This window comes from Rousettus aegyptiacus, unplaced genomic scaffold (genome assembly GCF_014176215.1).
Source record: "Rousettus aegyptiacus isolate mRouAeg1 unplaced genomic scaffold, mRouAeg1.p scaffold_m13_p_8, whole genome shotgun sequence".
NCBI lineage: Eukaryota > Metazoa > Chordata > Mammalia > Chiroptera > Pteropodidae > Rousettus > Rousettus aegyptiacus.
The window spans coordinates 76,772,205-76,792,880 of NW_023416311.1; the positions used below are offsets into that span (position 1 = coordinate 76,772,205).

Consider the following 20,676-nt stretch of genomic DNA (forward strand, 5'->3'; position numbering starts at 1 on the left):
TGTGGTCACAAATAAAGGAAAAAAAAAAAAAGCTACTACATCTCCAGACGTCAATCCTCATACCAGCATGCTAAATAGGAATGGGGCAGTTAGAAAAGAGGCTTTCTTTTCATCTCTCTAAGCCTCCATTCCTTGCCTCCAAAATGAAGATAATCACAGTATTTACTCACAGGATTTTGTTATGATTGAGGAACATAATGTATTCGAAATGTGATCACAACATTGACCACAGTGGGAAGTGAATAATAGCTAACATTATATTTGTTGGTTTAATTGCTATTAATGGTCTTACTCATCACTCCAATATCCTAGAAAAGATAACTCGATGAAGAATCAAGTCTCTGAGCTCAATAGTAAGTACCGACAGTTCTGCCAAAAATAAATATATGGTATTATATAAACATATTATACATATACATATAAACAAATATAAATATACACACACCCTCGATAAAGGTGCTGTAACATCACCTTAATAATATCTGTTATAAAGGCCGAATGACCTTAATTAAATGAGAAGAAGAGGCATTATCGGAAGGCTGAAGAAATAGCTACCAAATCCCAAAAACAGAGTAAAATCAAGCTTTGAGAAAATTGGCATGAAGAACTAGAAAGTCAGAAACTGAAGTCTCTTATCTCTCAGGAACCACACAGTCTTGCAACTCTGCCTCTTCCTTCTATCTTCTCCTACTCCCACTACGATTTCTCATTTTCTTCCTTTGGTTATCTGACAGAGACTGGAATCTGAGTCCAATTTCCAAAAAGAAGAATCTGATCAATATATTTCGTCCAACCCTGATCCAATTTTCTCTGAGGGGAGGGGGGGCAACAATCACATGATCTACAGCCCACTCATCAGGGCATGAGGCAGCAGACTGTCTTTTAAGAAGGTTATGTAGGAACAAAGATGAAATCATTGGTGGAAATGTTGACTAGCCTCTCTGGTACCAACTCTGGGCAATGAAAACCATTACCATTTTGATTCAAGTCAGCAAAATGAACCACATCCAAGTCAGAGTCAAAGAGCTTTAATTGAAATTGGTACCTTTTTCAAAGAAATAAAAATAAATATTTTCATTATATGGACATACAACTAACAGCCACTTTGAGTAGATGTAGGGCAACAAATATCTATATATATACACGTGCACACAAATCAATTGTAAATAATGCTGACTAATAACCAAATCAGGGAAGAAAGTAACCAACAATTGCTTTAATGTTTAAATTTTCACTCTCAAATTAGGTTAAGTAATTAAGCTATTCTTTGAATTACAGAAGCCCTACATTTCATAGGAGGAAGCCAATTTTGACACATAGTTTCATGTAGATTAAGTCCTCTGCACTTTATCATTGGCTGGATCCTTCCAGTAATCATATCTACTCTAAACCTTTTCACTATCAACCAAAAAGAATCCTAGAAAATAAACTCTTGCTTTCAGAATTGTTGAGAATCTGTTTAGAGAGGGAGGTCCCATCTCTTGCCAAATTACATATTCTAGTTGTTCCTACGGCATAATCTCCTCAATCTTTTAATAAAATACTGTCATTTCTTTGGTCTCTGAATCGAACCAATGGATTCTCTGTGTTATAAAATAAGGATGAGCAGAAACAATTACTCATCAGAGAAAATTCTAATGCTAAATGACATAGTGGAGGGCCAGCCCCATTACAGCTTTTTATTTTTAAATAACGACTTAGTGTAATATTTAGATAAAATTATGTATAGGCTAAAGGGTATCCCTCCAAAATTCATATGTTAAAGTCCTAACCCCCAATATCTTAGAATGTAACTATATTTGGAGAAAGGGCCTTTAAAGAGAAGATTGCATTAAGCGAGACTATTACGGTGGTCTGTAATCCAATCTGACTAGTGTCCTTATAAGGAGAGAAACTTTGGACACTTGTGCACACAGGAAAGACTATGTGAGGACATAGGGAAAAGGCAGCCATCTGTAAGCCAAAGAGAGAGATCTCAGAGAAAAACAATCTTCCTGATACCTCTTAGACTTTTATTCTCTGGACTGTGAAAAAATAAACCTCTGATGTTTAATCCACCCAGTCTGTGGTGTTTTGTTATGGGAGCTCTAGCAAACCAACGGGATGAATGTTTTGTTTATTAAACAAGTAGAAACTTAAAAACACAGTTCAACAATTATTAGTTGCCTCTAATATTTTGTGGAATAAGGCAAGGAATCAATAAATGAATTATTGAGAGCCTACTATGGGTCCAGGACTCTAGCAGATGATTAGAACACAGAGATGAATGAGAAGTCATCATGCCCATCAGGGGTTCAATGTCTTGCAAAGGAGTCAAACTCATGGCTTCAGTGCCTAGTAGAGGTATGTGCAAGGTGCACACTCATCTCCATCAAAGGAGATGAGTGTGTGTTTCTGCTGAACACACAGAACAATGACAGAGAAGAGGGGACATGAGGCAACAACATACCTCAGTTTAGGAAGGAGAGCAAATTTTTTATTTGTGATATTTTAACATTATTTCTGAGTAATAATAGTCTTAAATAGTAAATAAATCCCTAATTTACTTCTCAGAAACAGTTCAACACTGCCTATACTAAATGAAAATGAGATAGACATTTGCTAACAATTAAATTGGAAATACTAAAAATCCAATCTGACTAGCTCTGCTTAAGGCTCCTTTTACATCCAAATTTATCCTGTTGATGCTTCATGATATAATCTTCTCTGAAACTAGATATTTTTCAAGGTCATACAGGCAAGGAACTTTAAAGAGACATCTTAGTGGTCAAACTAGTCATTTTATATTTGCACTTTTATCATTTTTACTCCCAAACTATGTGCTTCACATTCAGTGAAGCATAATCCTACTTTGAATCATATATTTGTCCAACTCTATGAGCCAAACCATGAATTCAAGGGCATGAACACATCGAAAGAAAACATCACCACTATTTTGATATGCCATCTCTATGCCCTCCAAAGGCCACTCATCTAGAGAAATAGAGCAGTCCTGATCTGGACAGGAATTCAAGTCAGGCTCTGAAACTACCACAGAAGTCAGTGATTCTGTCTGCCTTGGGTATCGCAGCTAAAGAATAAGGCATTTGCTCTAACCTAAAGAACAGAATACCTGCACTACAAGTACTTGTTTCAGAATTCAGTCAAGAATTGACTATCACCCTGCACTAGCCAAAAGCCTATTAAGGCAAAGTGTATTTGAAGGAGATTCTATTGAACATGTTAATTATCTAAGCTCTAAACTTTAACTCACTTAAAGTTATTAGAAAAAAGGTATGCCTCAACTATCTCACTCTCCTTTGCAGAAATGACCCAATGCCACAGTCTAACATTTTGCTTTTGTGCAAGAAACCAGTTTACAATACATGCCTTTCACAAAACTCCACTATGAATATGCTGTTCCCTGTGGTATTCAATAGCTATTATATAAGGAGCTTCATAGTCTACACAATAAATTCCTTTCATGTTGTACAAAATAATATGAGAAACGTAAGATTGTGTTTGTATTTTTCATTCCTCTCTAGTGCTCATTCTGTTAAAATGGGAGCTTTCCTAGGTTAGGCCCTAACTCTCTTCTCTCATTATACCCTCTTTGCCTCAGAGACTTCAGCTAGTTCCCAATTTCAGTTGTCATCTCTAAGTCAATGGCCCCGACTTCCCCAACCACAACCAGCCCAGACTCTAGGACTACCAATGTCCAACAGAACTTTCTGCGATGATGATAATGTTCTAATAATGTGTGGTGTCCAACGTGGCAATCATTAGTCTCACAGGACTATAGAGCACATAATTTAAACTTAAATATGATGGCTAGTGGTGACCATATTAAATGGCACAGCTCTAGACTTCCACTTGTAGCTATTTGTGGAAAGACTTGACCCTGTGCCCATGAGAACTCCAAGACTAATATGCCCAACTGAAGATGTTCAGTTTTTGCCCCGAAAGGCTTCTCCCCTTCATTTGCTTACTCCTATTAATTATATCACTGTTCTCTTGTTCGTCCGAACTATTGATGGTAAAGATATTTTCAATGCCCCCATTTTCCCCACATCCAGTTTGCCTACTATACTTACTACACAGTCACCCTTCCAATCAAGGCAGATAAATTCATTTAAGAAACTAATTAATATTTTAGAATAAAACTAACAAACTAATGTATTTTAATTGTTATTTTAATTATACCATTCCAACCTAGAAACATTAGCCAGTATTCAATATTGCATCAGTATAAGGTGAATTACCTGGTCTGTATTGCACAGAGAGGGGATTTCAAAGGAGAAATCTATGATACATAGGAAGGGGGAAAGATGTCAAGGTTAGGCAGTAAAAACAACATGAGTTAAGTTATTTAACTCAAGAAAAACTCCAGATCAGTAGAGGTGAGAGGAGCAGAGGGAGAATGAGGAAGAGGAAAGGAAGGAAGAGACAGCAGGTAGAATTCTTTTAATTAGTAAGATAAGAAAAGTCTTACTGGGAGTTTAACAAAGTAAAGTTGAGGTCTCAGTGAAGACTGAAACTCTGCCAGGCCACTCCTGAATGCTCTGGGTAGTGACTTGCCTCTTACAGTAACTACTTTATAACAAGAAAAAATAGATAAATTGTATAGGAGAAATTACACTTGGTCTAGAGTAACATTGTCTAATAGAAATACAGTGCAAGCCACATGTACTTTTATATTTTTTTTGGTAGACTCATTTAAAAAATAAAAATTAGAGACATTTATTTTTTTAACATATGTAATGAAATCCAATATATCTAAAATATCATTTCCACATGGAATCAATATTTTTTAAAGTTTTTATAAGATAATTGACCATTTCATAGTAAGCCTTTGAAATTTGGTCTGTTTTACACTTAAAATGCATCTCAGTTTGGACACTAAATTTTCACTGGAAATACTTAATATGTATTCAAATTTCATAAAATTAGCAGTTGAAAACATAGATTCACATAGGTACCATGTTGTCCAAATATCCATAAAATATTTCCAAAACTGAATGATCAGTTTTAAATTAAAATCAAATAAAATTAAAAATTTCTTTCCTTGGTCACACTAAACACATTTCAAGTATCCAGTAGCCACACATAGCTAGTGGCTTCTATATGGGGCAGAATAAGCCTAGAGCTTGCATCACTTTAAGAAAAAGCCTTGGATGACTTTGTCAGAAAGTTGTGCTATAGACGAAGATTGCATGATAAAAGAGAATCAAACAAAACCAGAGTTAATTTGAGCATACACACTTGAGAGACTTCTGAATATTACAAACCTCGCCAGGCCAGTGGAGGTGATAAATCATGTGGTTACAGATCCATGGTGTCTCACTGCTCTCTACCCACTGGCCTCACTGAAAGGAACATTGGCCTGGGAAACAAAAGCAGCTCCTCTCTTGCAAACTGTTCCACCCTGTGGGTAGGGGATAATGGGAGCAGAGCGAGGAGACAGGAAACTGAAGGAGATGCACATTCTTGGGCTGTGAGTCCAAAAAGTTGTTGTTTGTTTGTTGCATTTAACCATCATATTGCTATCCAATTAGAAGAAATACATTAGAAGAAACGTCATATCAATGTCAGTAATCTTCGCAGATTTTAAGATTCACACTAACTGAAAATAGCAGCCTGTTAGCTACCAAAGGAATGGAATTTTTGTCTGTTTTAATCACTGCTGTATCTCCAGAACCTAGAATTTAGACTCATAACAGGAGATTAACAAGTATTTATTTAGCAAACAAATTAACAAAGAGCTCAATAGTTTCTCACATAATAGCAAAATACCAGAGTCATGTCCTGAACCTTCCATTCATTCATTTTTCTCAATAAATATTTTTAAGTATTTACTATGTCGGTCACTGTTATACACTGTGTATTATTATGCAGAAATAATAAACACAAAAAGGACTCAAGGAAAAGGAGGAATATCTTTATGAAACACTTTCACAATAAAAAAAATTGTTTTCACATCATTTAAAAGATCTACTTGACTAATAGTGGTTTTACTTTCCTCAATATTGTATAAAATGTGAAACTGCAATTTAATCAGAAGCCATGGGATGCCAACTAACTCTTAAAACCTTACACAAGCTCCATCAACAGAGATAAACATTCCCCCTTCCAAAAAAATAGTACTATGGATTTGACTCTCTCTGGTTTCATTTGCAATGCCCTAATTAGGCAACTCATTTAAATTTTCTTTCCAGGTTCATATGGGAGTTTTCCTATCATCTCTTGTTTAGCCAAAGTGATTTTTTTTTCTATTTTGAGGATTTCAGACCACACTAATAACGGACATACTTCCAAAATGTATAAGAATTAGAGAAAGGAGTGGACTGCTTAATTCCCGCCTGTGACATGGGGCTCACATTAATTGGCTGTAGACAGGGTCTTCAGCACAGTCTCAGAGCTCCGTGACCACCGATTAGCAAAGGCAAGGCCGTATGGCCTTACAGCAGCATGTGGAGGAAAGGGTCTTCTGGCATAAAAATCAGGGATGCCTGTAATTTAGAAAGAGTCAAGTGCTGCCAGCATTTTTGAACGAGATGATGTCTGACTACACCATGAAGCCTGTCCCATGGGAAGCTAAGTCTGTGCACACAATGCCAGGATCTTAGAAATCAACCTCGTTTCCATCATATGCATAGCCTTTTCTTACCTACCTTTAGTGGGTTCTGTTCTTCAATGCTCCACTTTTGTTTCCTCCATCAATAACTGTGCCAGAGTTGACAAACCTCTACTTGAGGCTTGGATGATTTTCAGATGGCTATTCGTATTAAGAGGATGCCAAACTGGAGGCAAGAAAAGAGCTGGAACAATAAGAGAGAGGTGGCTGAGGAGCCAGGATTTGCTATGTGGATGAACCCAAGGCGAGCGGGGCTAGCTCTGTCCTGCTTCCTCCTTGTCCATGCCCAGGAACTGAAAAAGAAAGGAAGCACAAGAATGATAGCCATTCATGGGAGAGATTGGTTGGGTGTCCCCTGGTCTGTCCTGATGTAATCAGCAGCGCGCGCGCGCGCGCACACACACACACACACATTGAAATATTGAGGAGAGCCAGCACTCTTGGCCTCTCCAAGCCAATGATTTCCAGCCCGTGTTTCCAGGGTAATTTTATTCTGGGAAAACCAAAGAACAACAAAACCTTCAGTCATTAGAGCATGTGTCCAGTTTTGGGATCAGAATAAATGGTCACTATGTTACCTGAGACTCCCTGGGTCCCAGAAAATTGTTCTTGTAAACCTCATTATTACCTGAGGCCATCATTAGACTAACAATTGATGACAATAAAAGACAAGTGAAAACTGGACTCCCCTGGAGAAAAATTCCACTTGATTGTGGAGCTCCACAGATCATTCCTCCATAATCTCATGGATGCAATTTTCTGGGCAGGCAGGCAAAACAAGGCAACAGCTGAACAGGTGAGCAGTACATGCTGGATTCATCAAATAGCCACCTTGGTAAATACACCCTATCAGTTATAATTTGCAACAAGTCTCCCTTTGGATCTCAGAGTATTGCCATTCATGTAGTATATTTACCGTGAGGCTCACAAGTCTGACATTCCCACTGAGTTATACGGGCTTTATACTATATTAATTTAAAAGTTTGCCTTTTTTAGGTTGCTCACATTTAAGACAGTAGGTTTCTCAAGGCTGAGTTATTTTGGTTGAGTACTTTTGTGGAGTTAATGTTTTAATTTGCACTAACACTTTTCCTCGTATTTAAACATCTGGACAGCTCTAAGAAGACTGCAAATATCCACAGGTTCTTCCTCTTCGGGCTCTTTGTGAACTGAACGGTTTCAGATGACCCAGCATCGGCATTTGATACTTGTGAAGGTGAAACACACAAAGGCACAAGAACCCCTTACCCCAATGGGAGGACTTCTGCATCTTATTTCACAAACCACATCCCACCAAGCTGGATGAATTACAGACTTCCGAGGAGCCAGGATTAAAATTCACCTTGGTAGCCACACACATTGAACTTGGTTATAAAAAGTGCAACAGGTTTAGCTGTCATGAATCTGACAAGGTTCTACGCAAATTCAAATATTCTCCCAGTGCTGTGCACGTCAGCTGTGCTCTCCTATATTCAGTTTGGCGAGCTTCGATTCTCTGCAGAATTTCCTCTAGGTGTGCCAGTATCTATCCTGCATATTATATTTCTTCTTCAGGTCTTATGGCTATACATAAAGAGGTGGTTATATTGTTATTCTATAGGTTTTCTCTTAAAAAGAACCCAAGGCTCTGAAAAAACACATAGCCTGGATGGGGGGGGGGAGGAATAAATTACTCTTGGAAGAGGAACATTGATTCTTTCAATTTTCTTATGTGTCATTTAACAAATTATACATTTCAAGGCATTAAATGGTTCTCCAGTGGCCAGGCTGAATTAACAGCCCTGTAAGCAGCAACCTTGCACTAATCACATTCATTATATCATCTTGCCAATCCTTCATAATCTTGAGAAAGAGAAGCAGACAAAGCCAACCCTACAAAGATACAAACTAAAAGATCACCCACCCAGTGGTCTTAGCAGCTGAATCACAGCAACTCTCCCTTCCTACTTGAAATAAAATTCGATACAATCATTCAACAAGTATGTATTTATCGAAGACCCTGTATGTGCCAGGTTTATCTTCTCCACAGGTCACTGGGCAATACATACAAAACCAGAGAGGGTGGGCAGAGTTTTAGCTTTCTTCTTTTCATCCTCTAATTGACAGAAGATCTTGAACCTAAAGAGCAGATTACGATGTAAGTAGAAAGGAGGTAACATTATTAAATGCCTCCAAAAAGTCTCACTTATTTGTTACAATAATCGAGTAATAAATTAATTATGTATACAATTTTATAATTAGCAAAACTTTGACTCTGAGAAGTTAAATATAACTGGCCTAAAACATGCACAGCTAGTATATGGCACGATCTAAATTTAACTTATATCTGTCTCACTTTTGAGCAAGGTTGAGCCTTATTTGCTTACAAGTTACATATGAATTAATAACAGGTTACAGATGCTAAACAAAATAATGTGATTTTTGGCTTCAGTGATTAAAAGCTTAGTGTTCAGATCAAAGAAGTAGAGTTCTCAGATCATGGAACATTTCAGCCCTTTTATCCTGAAACTCAGCAGAACATATCCAGAATACAAAGTCAGTTCTAAACATCAAACTTTTACAGGATTTTGATACTCAGAAATGTGTAGAAAATGGTAACAAAGAATTAAGGGAGTTAGAAACCATGTCATAGACAAATTATTGAGAAAACAGTCAGCCTGGAAGACAAAAATGCTAAAAGGAATTACACAATAGCTGTCTGCAAGTACTGGAACTGCTGTGGTTAAAAACAAACAAAAAAAGACCTTGCTCACAATCCCCATTCTTGAAAGGCTGGAGGATTGCAAATAAATTAGTTTACAATTTAGGCATGAATTGTTGAGGACCTAGACAAATGATCATTGTGAGCCCAGAAAAGAACAGGTGAATACATATAAGATGCGCCATCAAGAATTTATGACTGAGTAGAGGAGGGGTACTCACTGAGAATCCCAGTGTCTTGAGTTCAAAAGTGACAGCCTAGAAATAGAGTCCCTGGCCATACCAACATGTCCACAGCCACCTGTACTCTGCAGGGATTCCTGACAAAAGCAATGCATTAAACCAGAGCTCCGTTCCAAATGCAGTGGCGGACTGACCTAGGGCTTAACACTGAGTTTGCGCTCTGCCCCTGGCTGTTCTCTGTTCCAGGGATGTTCACGCCCTAGACCTCTGCATGGTTCTCGGCTCTACCGCCTTAGGCCTCTGCTTTAACACCGCCCACTTACAGGGACCTGCCTGGACCATTCTCTCCAATATATACTCTGTTCATTTACACGCTTTATTTTTATAGCATGTTTAATTTACTGGCTGACCTCATATAAATTTTTTCCTGTCTCCCTCCCTGGGGTGCCAGTTCCATGAGGCAGCAACATTGTTCGCTGGTGTAGCTCTCATGCCTAGAACAGTGTCTGGCATATGGTAGACCCGCAAGGAATAAATGAATATAAAATGGATGAATTTTCTCCAAGTATAGCTTATATCTCCTCATGGCAAATATTTCCATAACGGTCCCTCTTGATGCAAAAATTATTGAGATAGGTCATCATTTCTGTTACAGATCCATAATTTAATGCAAACACCCAGCCTTGAAAATGAAAGCATCTATTGACCCAGAGTGCCAAATATAACATTTGATTTTTCAGTACTATACCAAGGGACCATCATTAATTATTGAATTTTCAATAGAATCAATGTATAAATTATGTCATAATGCTGTAGACCAAAAAAAAAAAAAATTCTACTCAGATTTCTATTTTCCAGTTATATAGAATTAAACAGAAAATCAAAACAAGCACTTTTGAATTTCAAATGCAAATTTTGAAACTTGACTATTTAAATGAAAGTTTTAAAAATATCATTGTTTATTGAGCTGCTTAAATTTGGGGGACCCTAGATTAGCTAAGAAGATGCCATTTGCCCATTCAAAATTAAATAAATTAATAAGTACTATATTTACTCATATAGAGTCCCTCAAACTGAAAAGAATAGGTGATTGTTTTCCTTTGGATACCTTTTCTCCCCCAAGGCTTCATCAACAGTTTTACCCTTGAAAGGTCAGAGAAATTGCTGCCAGCAGTTTATTTAATGAAAGGAACACAGAAGTAGGCTTAACCTTTGGGCATATCTCTTCAGTCACTCTTTCCAAGCCTCCCCAAGGAGTTACTCTGATTCCATTTCCTGGAGCTAGTCACAACTGCCACCCACAAACATTTACCTGAAGATGCTTTCCTATTCTTTTCCTAATGCCCAATTTGGAGATAAAATGTACACTAAGCTTAGTTATAAAGTAGCTACAGAAACCTTCAGAATACGTCCAGAGCATGATCACACCTCAGCACCTGCCATCACCCTGTCTGAACCACCATATCTACCGGATTATTGCCATGGCCCCCTAACTGGTGTCACTGCCTCCTCCCTTGCACCTTTCATTCTAAAACAGAAGTCAGATCATGTGACACTGCTGCTCAAAACTCTGCAACAGCTCCCCAGGGACTTAGAGTGAAAGCCCAGGTCTTCGCAATGGCCTACAGGCCCTTCCTTTACTTCATACACCTCATCTCCTACCACTCTGCCCCTCACCCAGGCTGTTCCAGTCAAATGGGGCTCCTTGCTGCTCCTTGAACACAGGTCTGCCTTAGGACACTGCACTGGCTGTTCCTACGGCTTGGAAAGCTCTTCCCTCAGATATAAGCTTGCCCAACTCCCTCGCCTTTTTGTCTTTGCTCACGTGTCATCTTTTCAATAAGGCCTTCCCTAGCCATCCTATGTATTATCATAACCTGCTCCCCATGCCCATCCTAGCAACTATCCACCCCCATTTTCCTTAGCATGCTCTGTTTTTCTAATGTTCTACAGTACTTAGCGTTTTCTATCATATTTTTTACTTATTTTTTTGTGTTTATATATTGCCTGTCTCCCTCTGTAAGAACAGGGATCTTAGTTCTATTCACTCATATAGCAGGGAACCTTAAACAATACTTGGCCCATAGTAGGAGTTCAATAAATATTTGCTTAATGAACTAATTCTAATAATACAGCACATGCCATTAATCCACCAATCAACGAGTATGTTTTGCATACTTAGTATCTGTTCTATGTGATCTTAGGCACCATGAAGGATTTTTTTTTAGCATAAAGCATCTGTCCTCCAAAAGTTTACAGTCTAGTTGGAGGGGCCACAAGGAGTCAACAGTATCAAAGAGGCTAAGGATGTAGAGTATTGGTAACCACCACCTGCTATACTAGTAATGAGTCTGTGTGTTTTCATGCACTGATGCAATAGTTACTCATTGATGGTCACCTACTATGAACCAGTACTGTGCTAGCCTAGAGATATTGTAGTGAACACACAGACATGGTACCTGCCTTTTTGAGACTTACATTTGATGGAGCAATGAACCAATGAGTAAATAAACAAAATAATTATTGAAATATCATGAGGAAATAAACAAGATCTGTCACGGTGAATGACAGCAGGCATACTATTACAACCACCAGATGAACACAGGCAGGGAGGGAACCAGGAAAACGAACATTCAGACCTTACTCACCTCCCACCCTCCAACCTCTTACTGCTGCCCGCTACTGGCCCAACTAGAACCAGAGGGTAAGGGAGTAGGGTGGAGAAGATTTGGAGGGATCTTCAAGTGGAAGATACACAATATGAAATTGTTGTGTTTGTGTGCGTGTATATAAAAACATGTCCAAATGTGCCCAAAAGAGCCCTAGGGACTCCTCAGCCTTTCCTGGTAGCCTCATCCACTGTCACATCCATTGCTTCCTTATTTGTCTCTAGTGGGTTAATCTGACTCAATTTTCCCACGTACACTTTCTCTAATAAATTTCATATTTTTGAAAATTGTTGTAACCATCCCTTAAGCTTTCACTAACTAGGCTCATGAATCTCAGCATTTCAACTTTTCTTTATAGATACAATTTTTATCTCTTTTAGATTTTTAGTCTTCTAAAGATCCTGTTCAATTTTTAATATGTAAAATAAAACATGATATTTTATGATACAATTTTATACTATGTGTAAGTTGATAGTTTATTTGCATGAAAATAAATCTTTTCAAATTTGATTGGCATGTTAGGACTAGCCTGACTTGAATAAAAAAAAATTTTTTTTTTAACTGAGTGGCTCATGAAGGCAGATGCTTTAAAACATCCATATTAATATGCATGGAAGATGATTTCATATTTAAATTTTCACAAACTATATACAAAGCTAAAACATACCTCAGACTCAATAATAATAATACCTTTCCTTTACCGAGCACTTACTATGCATCAGGAATTATGCTAACTACAGCATATTATTTAATCTTCATAACTTAGGAAATAGATATTATTATCTCTATTTTAAACAAACTGAGGCACAGGAAGATTAGGTAACTTCCTCAAGGTCACACAGATAGGTGGTGAAAACGGAATTCAGACTTTGCTTAACCACAGCTGAGCCCACAGTCTACCAGGAAACAAGAGCAAAGCACTGTCCAAAGGTCTGTGGCATCCAGCACATTCCTCAGCCATTTTTCCTCACCTAGAAAATCTGAAGGATATAGAACTCTGAGTAACTTATTGGCTATCCTATAATAATGATAATAGAAAACAGGTTAAAGCGATACTATCAAGTTAAAAAAAAAAAAAAAGGCAAGTTGAAGGACCTCTGAGAATATTATGATGATCTCATTTGTGAAAAAACAAGGATAAATGTTTATAAGATAAATATGTCCATAGCTATATATAACAGATAAATATATGGTACATACACGCTGCTGTGAGTATTAACAGATATTTCTATAGTCATAGAAAAATCTGGAAAGATAAAATTTTGTCAATACATAGAGTAGCCTCAGAAGAGTGGTCAAAAGAGGTGCAGGAGTATTTACTTTCTACTACACTCTACTGTACCATTTGGATTATTTACGACGACCTTAAATAAGTTATCACACTAATTACACTAATATCTCATAAAAAGGCAGAGGCTGAGATGAAAATAACTCCAATAACTTCATCGCAAAAGGGCATTACTGGTGATCCCCATGTATCCCATCTAGAATTTCTTACAAGGTTATTAGTTTTAAATCCTTTGTTTCCTGCAGCTTGCTAGCTACTTATATTAGCAATAAATTAAAAATTAGCAGCCATAAAATATCTACTTCAACTTGGCTTCACTAATGCTTTTGAATAAATACATCCAATTAAGAAAATAAACGCAAATTATCCCACCAGAGGCTTTAAAATCTGTGAGCATTTTAACAGCCAATAGGTAGCAAACATTTAAGCAGTGAAGACTGATAAAGCTATAATTTAATGGCTGACTCAGATGGGAGAAGTATTAAGATAATAGTCTGATTCTTCTCTTTTTGCCAGATATGTTAATTCCAGCAGGCTGTCTACATGCTTAGATGCAAACAATTTTAGCATCAAGCCAGGCATAAATCTGTGTGGGGGTACAAATAGTACCTGGAATAGAGTCAACTACAGATCTTGTTAACCAGCCAAATATTGAGATGGAACACCTTAGACCCTGATTGCCAAAGATGAGGTATTTGGACTTAATTTTTTCACAAAGGCAATGTACCATGACTAATGTGAGGCCAAACTCTAGAGTCTAAATGAAAGTCTATAGATGGTCAAGTTCAATTCAAAATAATTAGTCATGGCAACAAATTGTTGGAGAACAAAATATATATATACTGAATTCTCAGTATCTGTGAATAGAGAACTGTTTAAATTAAGGAGCATCATATACTGAAACACAAAGCAGGCATTGAATTCACACAAAATGTAACACAAATTAATATTCCACTTTATCATAAAAGGTAGAATAATGACATGGTTTCCTCCAATGGCCATTCGACATCAGTGTCATACACTGCTGAAGGCATAATGTTCTCATGTATTATACATATGCTACTGGTCAAGCAAGATGAGTTTGCTGCTCATGCTACATTTCCAGAAACTATTTCTTCACCAGTCCTAAAAGCATGTGACATTCGTTGTCCCATTGATTATGACCAGTGTGCTCCTGCTTTGCTAAATAGCTTATATCGTCTTAACTGCACAGAGTAATCTTCCTGTGTCATTTCAACTAGTTCTGTTCGCTTGTTACTCTGTTGCATGGCTCCTGAAGCAGTGGATATAATCCTATTTTCAAGGAAGATGCTGTATAACATGGTGGCACTTGAGGATCAAATAAACTTGAGTTTGAATCCAAGTTCCACCACTTACTAGTCATAGGATCTTGGACAAGGTATTGGACCTTTCTGAGACTCAGTTCTCTCATCTTTAAAGTGGGAATGACCTTACATGTAGTTTAATGCAGGAGTCCCCAACTCTTTGGGTAGCAGGGACCAGTGCTCCTATGAGAATCTAATGCCTGATGATCTGAAGTAGAGCTGAGGAGGTGATGCTGGCTCTGGGGAGTGGCTGCAAATACAGATGAAGCTTCGCTCTCTGACCTGCTGCTTGCCCTCCCCCTGTGCAGCCCCGTTCCTAACAGGCCACGGACTGGTACTGATCTGTGGCCCAGGGCTTGGGGATCCCTGGTTCAATGGAGCAAATGAAATAGTGTAAGACGACTGTATAGTGCTTAGCACAGTTCATGGCAAATAGCAAGTACTCAGAAAATAATAGTTTTTAATTCTAGACTTTCTGAACCTTCTCCACAGCATGCTTTTTCCACCTTTCCATCACACCTCCGAGGATCAAGAATGTTCAAACCATTGACATTGACATAGTAAAAGAATCTCTTAGCCACAATCCATGTTAATCTAAGTAACTGGAATTTTATTATACACAAACAGAAGGTCTGAATTTTACGATAAAGAAAAATCTCAGAACAGTACACTCTTTTGAAGGGGGTATATAACAGTGACATAGTCACTTTGTACCAGATTTGGTTAAAATTCAAAAACTTTAAATTAAATTAACATGAAAATTTTTTAATTTTTTAAGTTTGTCAACAATAAAAGTGGAAAGATTCCACATACAAACTAGATCTCTGGCTCCTCTTAAAAATTTCAGAGATTTGGCAATGCCAGGCCAGCATGCCCAGAGCAGACAAATAAGGGAATTCTCTCTTTAGTGGGGTATAAGCTCTTAAATTCGCCACAGTCCCCATCACTCTCTGTTCCGCTCACGATACTCATTAGCTGCCCAGAACCAGTAGAAGATATCTGAGTGCCCAGGGCATCAAGAACATCAATTCAGATGTGACAGTCAAATGTAAGTAGTGAATAATATGCCTATTAACCAAAACTGACATCACAACAGCAGAGAACCAAATTGTTTAGTGTAAAAACTCTAGACTGTGTTAAAATATATGGGTTTTCCTCCTAGGTCCACTACTGTGTGAAATTAGGCAAGTTGCTATCTTTTCTAAATTTCAGTATCCTCAATAAAAAGCGAAGAGGATAATGTCAGTGTCATAGTGTATGTTATAGAACATAATTTCTGTTATTTTAAAGTCTATGTAAAGAAAAATGAGATAAATATAGGAAATGATATTGAATTACTGTAAGCAATAGTTGACACAAGGGAAAAGTTATACTATAGATGTTTCTGATGGTCTCACAAAAATATTGTAAGACATCAACCTGCTGATGATTTCACATTATTCTCCACACTTTGCCAATTCAAAATGCACACATTGAAGTGCTGCAGCCACAGTTTAAAATTCTTTGCTAGTAAGAGAAAGAAAAATTCAGAAAGAATGTGTGTTCATTTCTCATTCTACCTAGACTAATTATAGTTTGAGTCATATTAGATTCTGGTTTTCTAAAGGCTAATGGGAATTGGAGAAGCTTACTGAGGTTTTCAATAAGGTGCAGATCAGTCACTGCATGGCCTAGAATGTTATTAAGCAGTGTTTGCATCCGATTGTACCCATAAAATTTCCAGGCCCAAATGAATTCAAACAAAGCTTTCTAAAGGGACCAGAGCCTATTAAACCTCTTCCTCCTGAAACCACAGGTAGGACTGAGGAGATGACACTGACTAAGCTCCTCATCTTGGGCTCCTTTAATAAACCAAATAATTTCAAACCCTGAGAGACAGAGAGCATTAGCAGAGGCAAGGGGACAGCCAGATTGGGAACCTAAGGCTCTGAAGCAAGCAAAATTTTTCACAATTTTCCCTCATCAGGCCAACACTCACAGAGGGAATTGTTTCAATAAAGGATGGATTAACCATGTCTATCTTGGTGCCTGCTCCACAAACAGCCACTATTGTAAGGTTAACCCCTAAGAAGCCATGATATCATATAATGCTATATGGCCTGTGACCTAGGATGTGGTCTGTCTACATCCCTCTCCAAAAGAAAAAAAAAAAAAAATAGAAAAAGAGATTTTTCTTCTTTGAGCATACTGACTAGGAAATACCAAGGTAAAGGATATTATTTTATCTCACGCACAGAACTTAACATAACCTGGGGAAAAGTGGTTAATGCACATGTCTGTGCCTTCTAGCTAGACTCTAGGGCTCAGTGTCTGGTATGCAGTGAGTGTCTCATATACGCTCCTAAGTTGAACTAAACTTCATCATTTTCTATTATGTCTTAGCAACACAAAGAATCTAGAAACCTCAAGTCTCTTTACCTATCTAGAACTGTCTCTATTTTGACCTTAAATTGCATAACTACCAGAACTGAGCAAAATAATAAATCCATTTGAAATCCATAATACTTAGGTCAAACTGTGCATAGTGGAATCTCCTAGATTCTGTAAAGGCATATTGATAATGTCGTCGTGGTACACCACCACTGATCATATTCAGGCCTCAAAATTCAGTCTCTGAGTGGGGGGAGTTAGTGTCTCCTGCTCCCCTCCTTGTCCTGCGCTTCCAATTCTTCACCTCTAGGGAGAAGCCTAGTCAGCATTCCCACAGGGTTGGAGGGGAAATAGCACATTGCACAGCTCGACGGAGGGAGCATTTGGCCTCTGCCCCCAGTACTTCCTGACTGGACACATAACTTAAATCTCTGCGTCTTGGTTTTCTCATCTGTAAAATGGGATGACAGTTCTTTATAAGATTCTTGTGAAGATTAAATAAAGTAATATATGCATAGGACTTGGCAGAGTTCCTGGCACACAGTAATTGTGTAACAGATGTAACTACCATAGAGTATAGGGAGAAGGGTAAATGCGCAATTAATTGACCCATAGTGAGCTTGAAGAAGATGATGGTGTGACAACGTGCAAAGTCGGCTTCCAGGCTCCAGTGTTGTTATCCACCAGCTCTGCCAGTCTAGGTCAGTGCTTCTCAAGCTATTTTATTGAAATGACAGCTAACTGCAAAGAGAAATGAGTGCATGTCCTGGGACCCGTTGAAAGCTTCAAAATTCATTCTTATGTCTTATGTTAAAAATTCATGTCTCTTTCATTTGCTCTTAAGCAAATCTCTTTGCTTTAATGTAAAAATAATATTGCCTCCTCCTAAACCTCTGAGAAAATTAAATCTCTAAGGAGATGTGCCATGATTACATTGTGACTTTGCCTACCCCTTGGCACCTTTCCCAGACACTAAAGGATAAATGTGCCTCAATTTGCTACCCCTGTGGAGTTGACTTTCCATCAGCACAAATGATACTGTGGATCCAACTTGGGGTATTACAACATCTCATTATTAATATATAAATTTCTGAGTCCCAGAGATATTCAAGGACCTTCTCCAAAACACAATGTGGGAGCAGATGGACTGAACCAAGGACCAGCCCTTTGGGCTCAGCCACCTTCCTCACAAACATCATAAAATAGAGAATAATGCATTGGGGTACAAAGATAGAACAGGCCGAGTTCTAAAATGGTCTTAAAGGAATTACAAGTGTTGCAGGCATCCTAAGGAAAAGAATCTGTCAATGTCATAACATAGAAGAGAAAGGCCTACCATTTCACAAAAAGAGGTAATTAAATAGGGTAATTCTTCCATTGCTCAGTTTGGGGATGGAAGATAAAGAGCTTGCATCTGAAGGCTTCATAATTAGCCAAATTCAAGTTTAACTAAAAAACAGTATTTACAGATTGGTCATCTGCACTGACTGTGCATGATTGTTTCTTACCCGAAAAAGGATGCAGATTCTGACTGGTTCATAGCCCCTATATAGAAATATCTATTGTATAAATACTGCCATTATAAAATAACACTGAAAATTCAAAAAGCACTAGTATTAAAGGATAACCACTTTTTACTCTTTAAATAAATATTAGGGTAATTCTTAAATGAAATTTCAAATAATATCTGTGATATGCAAACCTAAAAATGATTTATTTCCAAGTTTCCTAGCTCGGTAGTGGTAACCAGGTACTGACCTCTAGGGGGAGCTCAAAGCTCTCTCACTATTCAATCTCATCTTTTTTTTTTTTTTTTTTTGTCTTCACTGACCCAGCCCATGGGCCTCTCCCCTTAGTAAAGATGCTCAACCCTGTCTCTCCCCGCAGGCATACAAGACAAAAAAAATGTGGGCGAAAAAGAGGCTCTGGCCAAAGCACAGGGCTAATCGCTAGTCCAACAGCCCTATACAGGGCACAAGATGGCTATTCTTCTCTTTGGGGATAAAGCATAAGTATCATTGAACCCAGTGCTTGCCCAGCGGGTCCCCTTGGGAAGCCCCTCAGACCAGCAGCATCGTCATGGACTCTTCATTTCCCAGCCATCACTAGCTTCTCCTCTGACATGACTGTTGACGAGGACTTTCAACTCCAGTATTTGCAGTTGTAAACACACACGCAAACAAACATACATGTTTACACTAGCATTTTCCAAAGTATATTTCAAAAGAATGCCAGTTTTATGCTAAATTAACAAATGTTATGTAAATAAGGAGTTCCCTGTCAAAAAAAGTTTAGGAAACACTGGGTTAAACTAAGTTCTAAAGGGTTCTTTATTGAAGGAATTCCCATACTTCAATGCATGGTAACTCCAAAACAAGGGACAAGAAAGAAGTGTTTGACCACAGAACCTTTTTCAGGGCTTCCTCTTAGGACTACTGTTAGAACGCTTTCTCAGAAACACTGATAAAGTTGCTGAGAAAAGCAGCTCAGATTGAGCTTTAAAAAAAAAAATTATCTGAGTATATTTCAAACAAAAAGGGGGCATTTGGTATGAATTATCTGGATATTTGCTTTGATCAGCCATTCTAATTGGTACGTATGTGCAAGTTTCTGAGTCTCTGGTGATCAGCTCCCTGCCATTACCTAACATTTTCTGTGCTAGAGAACCAGTGTACGGAAATCTGGATTTATACTCCAAAAAAAGCAAATGACTATAACAAAACTCTCATAAACAAAATTCACAAAATTCCCATAAAACCCTTTAAATCATACATTCTCCCAACACATTTAAAAATGATCCCACTTACAAAATAAAACAAGTTTACTTACTTGCAATTTTTCAAGAAAATTCTTGGCTTATAGTAGGAAATAATTGCATATGGCATTGCACAGTGACAATTGCTTTGAACTACACAGATGTGATGTCTATAAAACACATATGAATTTTGTTTTCAGTATGACACCAAATATTTGTTCTACTATTCTGCCTCACTGTTTTGCTATGACATTGATCCAAGCACAATCTGTATTTAAAGAAAAAAAAAAACCTGCAAGTCATGACATTATGTTGCCCGGGGAAGGGATTTTGAGACCATGTTTTTACTACCGGTCACCATTTTCAGGAGGTGAAGTGGCTGGTGTGGCAAGGATAGTGGCACAGAGGGATCGTGGACAGCAGGATCACGGTCAAGCCTTTTTCAAATCATGGTTCTCAGGTGTTGCCTTAGAGTCTCCTCTCAGGTGAGAAGCACTGCTTCACAGCGTTAACATAATAGAAGTGAGATCTACCCTGATGAAATATTAGAGTACAAAAATTACTTAGCATCAGAGGTATGAGACTGTGGTTTCCCAGGTAAGCTTATATCTCCCCAGATATACGTTTTAAAATAATCGAATTTCTGATTATATTTTTATCTCAAAATTAGAAATCAGACTTCCTTAATATTTAGTATACAGAATGACAATATTACATGCATATAATTGGAAAAAAAATAATATGCACACACATTTTACAGAGACATTCTCAAA

The 20,676-nt window shown here is 37.8% G+C and overlaps 1 long non-coding RNA gene across 2 annotated transcripts in view; it reads right to left on the reverse strand.

The window, feature by feature from the left end:
* Nucleotides 1-20,676, reverse strand: part of LOC107506357 — a 118,729-nt gene that overhangs the window by 39,180 nt on the left and 58,873 nt on the right. For both annotated transcript variants that reach the window (XR_004952516.1, XR_001595902.2), the window contains exon 2: nt 6,651-6,906. This is a non-coding gene — a long non-coding RNA (uncharacterized LOC107506357). The remainder of the gene's footprint in view (nt 1-6,650; nt 6,907-20,676) is intronic.